The following is a 10849-nucleotide window of genomic DNA, read 5'->3' as shown; positions in this document are numbered from 1 at the left end:
AATAATTGCTTTCATAACAATTATAAATATTTTATAAAATATCTTTAAAATTATTAATTTTTTATCATGTATGTTATTTGATAAATGTAGTATATTTTCACTTTATCACATTAACTTTAGTTAATTAAAATTATTTAAACATGAAAATATTTTGATATTTATAAATGACAATTTTATATTATGAATATTTTTCACAACTTTAATTATCATCAAAAATATATATATAAAAAAGAATTAATAATTATATTTTCATAAAAATATTTTAATCATTTTTTGTGAAAATATTTTAATTAATTATTAATTACTATTATAATATTATAGTATTTTATAATATTCTAAATATTGTTATTAATCTTTTATTGATAAAACATTTAAGCTATTAATGCTTAAATTAATTAATGAAAAATATAATATTCAACTAATTGATATAATAAAAAATAATTCATATTAATAATCTTTTTAAATATCAAAATGATTAAGAATATAAAATTTTTTAACTAATAAATATATAAATAAATATGTAAATAATAAATATTATAAATTTATTGTAAAAATAAATTAACTTATTTAAATTTATGAAATTTTCCAAAATTTTAAATTAACATTTATTTATTTATTTTTTTTATATTTACAAGTCATTAAAATAATCACATAATCATTTGAAAGTTAATTAATTTCAGTAATTAACCTTTATTAAAAAGAGTAATTAATTAATTAAAAAATACATAATTAATTAATATTTAAAAGTTAATACCTATATTTATAATTTCTATTACAAAAAGTTTATTCATGAAAAATTATAAAAAATTTATGCATGCTATTTTTAAAATATAAAAAAAATAATTTTATGTAATGGAATTCATTATAAACATAAAGTTATTTATTGTAAGTTTAGTATTACACTAATAAAATATGATACTAATTTTATATTGAAATATTTAAAAAAATATTATTTAATAAATATTTAAAAAATACTTAATTTAATGTCTCCGAATTATTTTCTTCAACACACACACACACACACACACACACACACACACACACACACACACACACATCTTTTAATAATATTCTATAATAATATCCTTTTATAATTCTTTAATATTTTTTTAATAATTCTTTCAATAATCTTTTAAAAGTATGTTATATTAATATAATAATATTATTTTAAAATAATACAAAATTGTTTAATTTATTTTATATTTTATGTAATTTATAATTAATTTAATTGTATACCTTTATTAATTTCTTGTAAATACTCCAATGTTTATATATATATACGTTTATTGCAATTAATATAAATTTTTCTATCTTTTTTTTTTAACGCAAAAATATTAGAATCTAACCACAATGTTTAACTATACGTGCAAAGCTAATAATGGTACTCGGAAAAGTCACACGAGTTAAATACTCTTTTCTATTGTTTATTGACATGCGATATAGAATCTTGTGTGAGATATGACATTTCCAAACAATATGCATGTTTATTGTTACGAATTTAAAATTAAAAACAAATTTATATTGTTTGAATATATCTTTTAAATTTTTTGAAATTATAAACTAAAGTTATATATATAAATACTTATAAAGTTTTTATAAAAAATTATAAAAATACATTAATAAATATCCCATATTTTATTTCAAAAGATATATTACTAATTGTAATATACATATTATATATATATATATTCATTTATGACAGTTTATTGTAAATATGTTATAAAAAAAAAGTATGATAATATATATAATCAATGTAAATTATAGTTTATGTAATTAAAATATTTATATATTATTATATAATATACATAATATAATATTTAACATAAATATCAGCATATTATAAAAATAATAATTAGCATATTATAAAATAATAAATATTATAAAATAATAAATAATTTTTATTATTTATAAAAATAATAATAATACTATAAAATAATATAAAAATAACATTTAATACATTTATATTAATAATTTAAAACAACTTATTTTCAAATAACTTGATATTATTGCTAATATAATCGATCAAATGAATAACATTTTCAAATGATTTGATATTATCGTTAATATAACTAACCAAATAAATTGCATAATTTATTTTAATTAGAATTACTAGAATATTATCTCTTTTAAAGAAATTATATGCTTTTTTGTTCCGATTTTTTTGTATAGTCTTTTTTTTATTTCTATTTTTCTTTTTATTTTTCTTTTATTTGTACAACATCCTCTTTTGTTAGTTAAAAATATTTATATTAATTATTATCTTTTTATCTTATTATTACTTATTCAATTTTCAAGAAATTGATCCTAAATAATTATATATAATTTAATTGAGATCAATGCTTTCAAAATGGTAAATTTAAAATTTTAGATTTTTAGTTATATTAATAAAATTTCATGCTTTTAATAGAAATCAATCTTTATAGATAAAAAAACTTTATACTTTTTATGGCTAAGATTAAATTTCTAATGTGGCATTTACATTTTATTAATTAAAAAAAAATGAGATTGAAGAATATATAATCTTTATTATGATTTTTTTTACATTACATAATTATTATTATTAATTTATATTATTAAAAATGAATTAAAAATTGTTTATTTTTTATTTATAAATATTTAGTTTTATTTAAACAATTGAATATATAAATATGTTCTTTTTTCAGAAATTTTATTTATGTAATATATAAACTGTTATTGTGTCAATATTATATTTGAACATTTTTATACACCATTTTCTTTTTGAAAAAATTCTCTATATTTTTAATTTCCTACAAATTTCTAGTTTCAATATATCTTATAATGTTATTTATAATAAATTCAATGATATTATTATTTCAAAATATTATTATAAGAATATTTTACATATATTAGATTTCAAATGTCGTTACAATCTCTCAAATTTTAAATAAATCATTATTTCCTATATTACAAATAATTCAAAGTTTTATTGATTAATTCAAAGTAAATTGATTATTTCAGAATAATTTCATCGATATTATTCTTAATGATTTGTATTTATTGATACAATAAAATTATTAACAATATTTTTCATTGTCTCTTATTTTACAATGAAAATATTTTTAATATTTTATAAATATTACAAAAGTTAGTTGTTATTATATTTTTTGTAAATATTTATTTTCATATTAGGTTATATTATTATCATTTACAATGAGGTTTTTTCATTATATTTATTTTTTTCTATAAAAAATATGAAAAATACCATAATTTTTAAATCACATATATATGCAAATTTTACATTTATTTTAATAATCTAATTATTCCAATTTTAAAATCAGTAAATAAAAAAAATAAATCTAAATTAAATAAATTGTCATTAGCTGTAATATATAATTTTATATATTATAATTGTATATTATATATAGTTAATGAAATTATTTACATTTTGAATATTTATATTATATTTTTTAAATATAATCTATGCCATATAAATTGATATTTCTTGTTGAAGAAATTATATTTAAAAGTTCAAAATTAGAAATTGTATTTCTCCGGCATCTTCCTTTATTAACTTTATTTATTAAACTTCTGAAATTGTACAATAATTGTGAAATTGTATAATAAAATTTTTTATTTTTTGTTACATTCTTAAATATTTAGTTATATGTATACATAATCTATGCTGAATATTTTATTGAATTTAATAGCTGATAGTAACTAATAAATTTATTGAATTTAATAATAATTTGAATATTATTTATTTTTGTTATATTAGAATTTTTTTTATTTATATTGTAGGAAAGAATCTCATATTTTGTTGTTGTTATAAAAGACTAGAATATAATATTTTGTATTATAAATAAATAATATAAGATTTCAAATAAAAATTTCAAATAAATATAATAATAATTTATTATATAATAATAAATAATAAAGAAGTTTATTATTAAGAATTGAATAATTGTATTTAATATTACTTATAATATTTCTTTTAATGATTATTATGTCTAACATTATAATTTAAGCTTATTTTGGGAATAAAATAAGATATCTTTTTAAATTTAAATAAATGAAATCATAGTTTTAATAATTTTGTAATAATTATTTCTTATCTTTCTACAAACTTTTATTTATAAATTATTATTATTTATTATTTATAAATTATAGCTCTTTGCAGTTATTTTAAATTGCATTTTTTGTAATATATTAGATTTTTTTTTAAATAATATCATTAAAATCTAGGAATTTATTATTTTATTGTGTATAATCTATAATTGCTTCTTTTGTATAAAATTCATAATTCATAAAATAAATCATAAATTCATAATCTATTTTTTTGAATCTTAGAAAATATATTTGATAGAAAAGAGCATAATTTTTACCAACAATTTTCATTTTCATATACATAATTTTTTATTAAAATCAGATATAAAAGAGATATAAAAACAAAAATATTGTATTATAATTTTATATTTTAATATATATTATTCTAAATAATTTTTTTTAAAGTTGTTGAATATTTTTTTTGTTTTCTTATAATAAGAATAATTTTATATAATATTTTTAGCATAATAGCTTTTATCTTGTGGTGTCTTTTTTTAAAATCTTGTTATTTAAGTTCAATAAATAATATGTTTTGACTGATGCATTTTATATTTATTTCATGTTTTTTTGTGTTTATTAATTATTTTTTAAATTTCTTAAATTTTATTCTTGTTTTTTTCTAATTTTTTTTTCTTTTTTCTTTTTAGTTTGATGTTAATCAAAACTATTAATTTATTATTTACCAACAATATCAATTTATAATTTATTATTATAATTAGATATACTTATATTTTAATTAATAGATTAAAAATATTAATATATATTGTATCAAAATATTGTATCACAATATACAAATTGTATATAAAACATATCTGAAAAATATTTAAAATATAAACAAAATATATACTTAATATAAAATTTTATATTTGGAGTCTATCTCTTTCTTTATCATCTCATCAAATTTGACTATTGGAATTTTATTCTTAATTTTATTTATTATTTTTACTTATAATACATTTACATTTCGTTTTTAAATAATAGTGCAATTAATGAAATTAATTTTTAACATGTAAAATATATCAAAATATATCGTAAAGAACTATTATACATGAAAACCATAATGTGATATTATTTTATTAAAATTTGATATAAATTATTTGATATATTTGTATTGAAATAGTCTTACAAAAAAGATTAGACAATTTGGAAATTCAAAAAATTATAAAACAAACAGTAGAAGTAGAATAAATTATTTCTAATATATTAAACCTATTTTTCATTGGTACAATAATTAAAAGAATGGTTAAAAAATTAGTAATTTAAAGAATGAAATCACCTTTAAAAAAATTCAAAATTTTTTTTGTAAAATATTTTAAGAACATATTTTAAAGTTTTATTAAAAAATTTTTATCAAAATTGCATAATTTTATTGTGCCTATATTATGTAAAAAAAATTTTTTTTTGTTGAAAAGTCTAATTTTCGAGTTACCTTCATTCTCACTTCATTTCTAAATATTGTTTTACTATATTAAAATATTAATTGAATGACTATATTAAAATTGAAATATACTATATATTGAAATATTTTTAGATATTTTTGTTTCATATTTATAAATGATTTATACATTAAATTTTTTTAAATAAATAAAAAAATATATTTTTTAAAATTTCTAATTTAATTTCTAATTAGAACAATATATATATATATATATATATATATATATATATATATATATATATATATATATATATATTGTTCTAATATATATATATATTATAATAATTTTTATTAATAAAATGAATATTTAAATATTTACATTTTCTTTTTTATTTTTACATATGAAATAGTTATATAAATAACAAACGATAAAATGGTAAATACAATGGTTTATAATTCATATAATAATGATATTATTCTATATTCTTATATATTCCTATAATTGGTAATTTTATGTTTCTTATAGAAATATTTGAAACAAAAATATTCATCTTACGTATATTTAAAATTTAATGTTCCATTGTACTATAACCTAATAAAAGAAATTTTACATGTATATTATTAAAAGATAAACTGAATATATGTGTATATCATGTATATATAATCATTTTATATAATAAATTTTTCACAAAATTTAAATTAAAAATATTTTCTAAATTAACATTTTTTTTTATTTAAAAATAAATCAATGTATATTTATAAAAAATAATATATTAAGTTGAATCATAAATAATTTCCGTTTTTTTTATTAGACATTTATTTTGCTTTCATAACATTTAATATTAGAATGATAATTTGCTTAAATAACAAAATTATATTAATTTATTATGTATTTATCACTATTATGTATGATCTTTTCTCATCTTTTTGATAACTTATCAATTCCTTTTTTGTAAAATGTGATTAATTTGAACTGGAAGAAATTTTCAACAGCCTGACTAATTTGCTTGTCAGAATTAAAAGTTTTTCTATTCAAAAAGTTTTGCAAAGAACAGAAAAGATGATAGTTTGTTGGGGCAAGATCCGAGAAATAAAATGGATGTAGTAAAATTGATCATCCAAATTCAAGAATTTTTTCTTAAGTTGCCCTTGCTGTATATGGTAATGTATTATTATGTAAAAGAATGATGTCTTTGCGATTGACGAGTGCAAGATGTTTTTAAAATTTTTCTTTCACTTTGCTATTAAATATATGTATCTGTAATAGTTGTTCAATTTGACTTCAAAAATTCATAATGAATTTTCCATGGATGTTTGCTTTCGGATCTGATAAGTGTGGTTTATCCTTATCAAGCCACTGTCTTTTACGAACGATGTTGTCATAGATAATCCATTTTTCATCGCCTGTTATAATTCTGTTTAAAAAAAACTCAATTTTTACTCGTGATAGCAGATTTATAGCGATTGACATGAGATTTTTTTTATTCCGTTCACTGAGATTATGAAGTATCCATACTTCTAACTTTTTTTAATTTTTTTCAAGTGACGGCAAACAGTTAATTGTGATGTATTCAACCTTTCTGCTATATTTTTTGTTGATTGATGTGGATTTTACTCCAATATTGTCTTTAAAAGGTTTTTATCAAGATCAGAAGAACATGCCCTCAATTTATCCTTTAAAGTCATATCTCCAAAACAAAATTTAGCAAACCAATTTCTAACTTTCAGATCGCTTCTAATAAGCGATCTGAAAGTTAGATGAAGTGTATATTTTCATATACACTTCACCGTATGCATATTTTTTCAACTATCGCTTTAACATTATTGCCTTGTTTAATTTCTCAAAAAGTCAGTCTTTTAGGAATTATAAACAACATAAATTCATATGACGCTTGTGCACTTTTTCATTTTTTTAGGTGTTATGAACAACAATTTAATGAAACATGCATCATGCAAAATAATTATCTAGAAAACTAATTGAACTCTTATTTATTTAGTGAAAAATTAAACAAAAACTCATTTTTTCCGATGACTTATAGTGGCTAAATACGGACATAGATTCTATTTAACTGCAACGGAAGTTATTGGGTTGGCAACTAAGTAATTGCGGATTTCACTCATAGATGGTTTCAGTTGAATTTTTAGGTTTGCTGGCGTAGTCTAAATATGAAACACATTTTGTTATTTGATAGTTGACAATTCAGCTGTCAATCAATAAAAAAAGTTTTTTGATCGGTTGCGTAGTTTTCGTTTGACGTTCGTTGAAAAATGGAAAATCAAAAGGAATATTATCGTATATTTTGCTTTTTTATTTTCGCAAAGGGAAAAACGCAACGCAAGCTCACAAAAAGTTATGTGCTATTTATGGCGACGAAGCCTTAAAAGAAGGCAGTGTCAAAATTAATTTGACAAATTTCGTTCTGGTGATTTTTCACTCAAAGACGAAAAACGCTCTGGTGGTTCAGTTGAAGTTAATGACGATCTAATCAAAGCAATAATCGATTCGGATCGTCACAGTACAACTCGTGAGATTGCAGAAACTTCATGTATCACATACATGCATTGAAAATCACTTAAAACAACTTGGCTATGTTCAAAAACTCGATACATGGGTTCCTCACGAACTGAAAAAAAAGTGAACTGAATTTAACGCATTAATAGCTGCGATTTGCTAAAGAAACGTAATGAAAATGATCCATTTTTAAAACGACTGATAACTGGCGATGAAAAATGGATTGTTTACAATAATATCAAGCGGAAAAGATCGTGGAGCAGGCCACGTGAACCAGCTCAAACAACATCAAAAGCTGGTATTCATCAAAAGAAGGTTTTGTTATCAATTTGGTGGGATTACAAAGGAATTGTCTATTTTGAACTCTTACCACCCAACCGAACGATCAATTTTGTTATCTACATTGAACAACTAACGAAATTAAACAATGCAGTTGAAAAAAAGCGGCCCGAATTGACAAATCGAAAAAGTGTTGTATTCCATCATGACAATGCAAGGCCACATACATCTTTGGTCACTCGGCAAAAATTATTGGAGCTTGGTTGGGATGTTTTGCCACATCCACCATATAGTCCTGACTTTGTACCATCTGATTACTTTTTGTTTCGATCTTTACAAAACTCCTTGAATGGTAAAAATTTCAATAATGATGTTGATATCAAATCGTACCTGATTCAGTTTTTTGCTAATAAAAACCAGAAGTTTTATGAACGTGGGATTATGATGCCACGAAAGATGGCAAAAGGTCATTGATCAAAATGGGCAACACAGAATAAAGTTATTTAGTTCCATGAAAAAATTGTCTTTGATTTTCTAAAAAAAATCCGCAATTACTTAGTTGCCAACAAGTATTATATTCCCAATATTTATGATTCTATGTAATATTATATTGGTTGATATAATAAATTATATGATTTCAAAGAAAAGAAATTAAATCTCATATGAAAAAAAAATTTATTTATCCCAAATTTAAAATATCGATTTATATTTCTCTTTAATATTTTATCTGAAACATGTTTAATTAATATTAAAATTAAACGAGATTTAATACGAATACAAATCAAAGTGTTAAGTGATCCATGAATAATAACAGATTTATATTAGTTATACATATAATAGATAGTAATTTGTTTTATAATATAGAATATATATATATATATATTTTAATATAAACATCTCTTAAGATTAAAAAAACTTATAAAATCGTTTAATTTTAACAATATTTGATCCAAATAACAGAAAAACAACGACAGACCAGCAATGTTGTACAAATTGAAAATGATAACGGTTTATTTTAAAATTATTTAAAATCCATTATTTTAAAATCTATTAAATCTATTTAAGATTAATATTTAAAGCTGTAACTGATTATAATACATTATACTATGTTTACTGAAAAAAATTTATTGCTTTAAATTCGAAGATGTTTGAAAGAAACTTACCTGGAAATTTACCTTTGAGATCAAACAGATTATAATTAAAAATATAATAAAGACATACATGATATTTATCCTCTTGCGGGTAACATTAAATAACTCGTATTGATATTACAGAAGTTGATTGAATTATGGCATAACTACAAAATGAACAATTATTAGAAATAAATTAGATAAAAGTTTATCTAACGTTTAAAAACCACGTTTCATTACTAAAACATTGCCTAACATGATTTATTTGTTCAAAGCTTACAAGAATTATTTATTAATAATCGGGGAAATCAGTTTTTGTGTCAAAAATATTCCACACATTTTGTATAACATATAAAATAATTCTATAGTAGATATTCTATATAGGTAGTATTCTATATACTAGTCCATAGAATATATGGCGAAACTAACTATAATTTTCTTAAGTTGTGATAGTCGATTAAATAGATGAAGTATCGGTTTACCTGAAATCATAATTAAAAAGCTATCGTTTGAAATATCAACTTTTGTCCCTTATCCAAAACTAAGATATCTTAGTTTAACAAGCCGCTATATTTAAGTTAGTTTCTATTAACATCCTTTATTTCTTTTGAAGAAAAAAAGAGCCATCTCTTCAAACAATGGTTTTGCCAGGTTGCTAGTTCACTCGAATGGAATTTTATTGATCTAAAGAAATAAAAATATTTTTAAATTTAATAGATTTGCAAGCTTTATTAGTTGATTTTATTGATGAATTTAAATATAGCTGAAGCTTTTCTTGGAATATTTAAAAGATATAATAATCAAATTTTTCTCATTTCTAAAAATAAAAAGATGCAGAACTTATAAAAATGATGATACAGATTAATAATATTATTAATAAGAAAGTACTATTCTTCAGCACTATTTTGTATGCAGAAGTTGTGTATAGTTGAATGATCAGTTTAGAAAAAAAATTACGGAAAGTTACGAAACATTCCTATCTAACTAATATAATAGAAAACAAATATCAAATAAGATGAGAAAAATCTATTATCAAAGACAAAATATTGGTCAATCTATTATCTATCTATAAAATAGAAAATAGATTTTATAGAAATTGATAAAACTTACTTTGAATTTATGTCCTATCCAAATCCTAATCATGAATGACATGAATATTCGCCAATTAAAAACAGTCCTATAGATTCCATAAAAATGTTCAATTTTAAATAAGAAATTATATATCTATTAAAACCAAAAATAGTCCTAAAAAAAATAGAATAAAAAGAATTAAGGATTATAAACCAATAATAATCTATTAATAATAATGAAGACTTTCTATAAAATATGTATAATTGGTTATATATTTATTGTACATGATTTAGATAACATTTCTATCTAAAGATAAAAAAACAAGAAATATTTAAATTAGGCAAATGTCATAATATTTCAAAATTTTATATCCATGAAATATATTATATATATTATAAAAGCGTTTGATTCGAT

General features: G+C 19.1%; 1 long non-coding RNA gene across 1 annotated transcript; it reads right to left on the bottom strand.

Moving 5' to 3' along the window:
• Positions 1-6743: 6743 nt before the first annotated feature.
• On the bottom strand, positions 6744-10623 carry LOC113219220. The gene is made up of 4 exons (XR_003306023.1): positions 10475-10623; positions 9847-10048; positions 9398-9531; positions 6744-6858 (listed from the first exon to the last, which is right to left on the bottom strand). It is a non-coding gene; the product is annotated as an uncharacterized LOC113219220 (long non-coding RNA).
• Between the last annotated feature and the right edge of the window lie 226 nt (positions 10624-10849).

The sequence above is a fragment of the Apis mellifera genome, linkage group LG14 (assembly GCF_003254395.2).
Source record: "Apis mellifera strain DH4 linkage group LG14, Amel_HAv3.1, whole genome shotgun sequence".
Lineage (NCBI taxonomy): Eukaryota > Metazoa > Arthropoda > Insecta > Hymenoptera > Apidae > Apis > Apis mellifera.
This window is presented reverse-complemented; position numbering and strand designations above follow the sequence as displayed.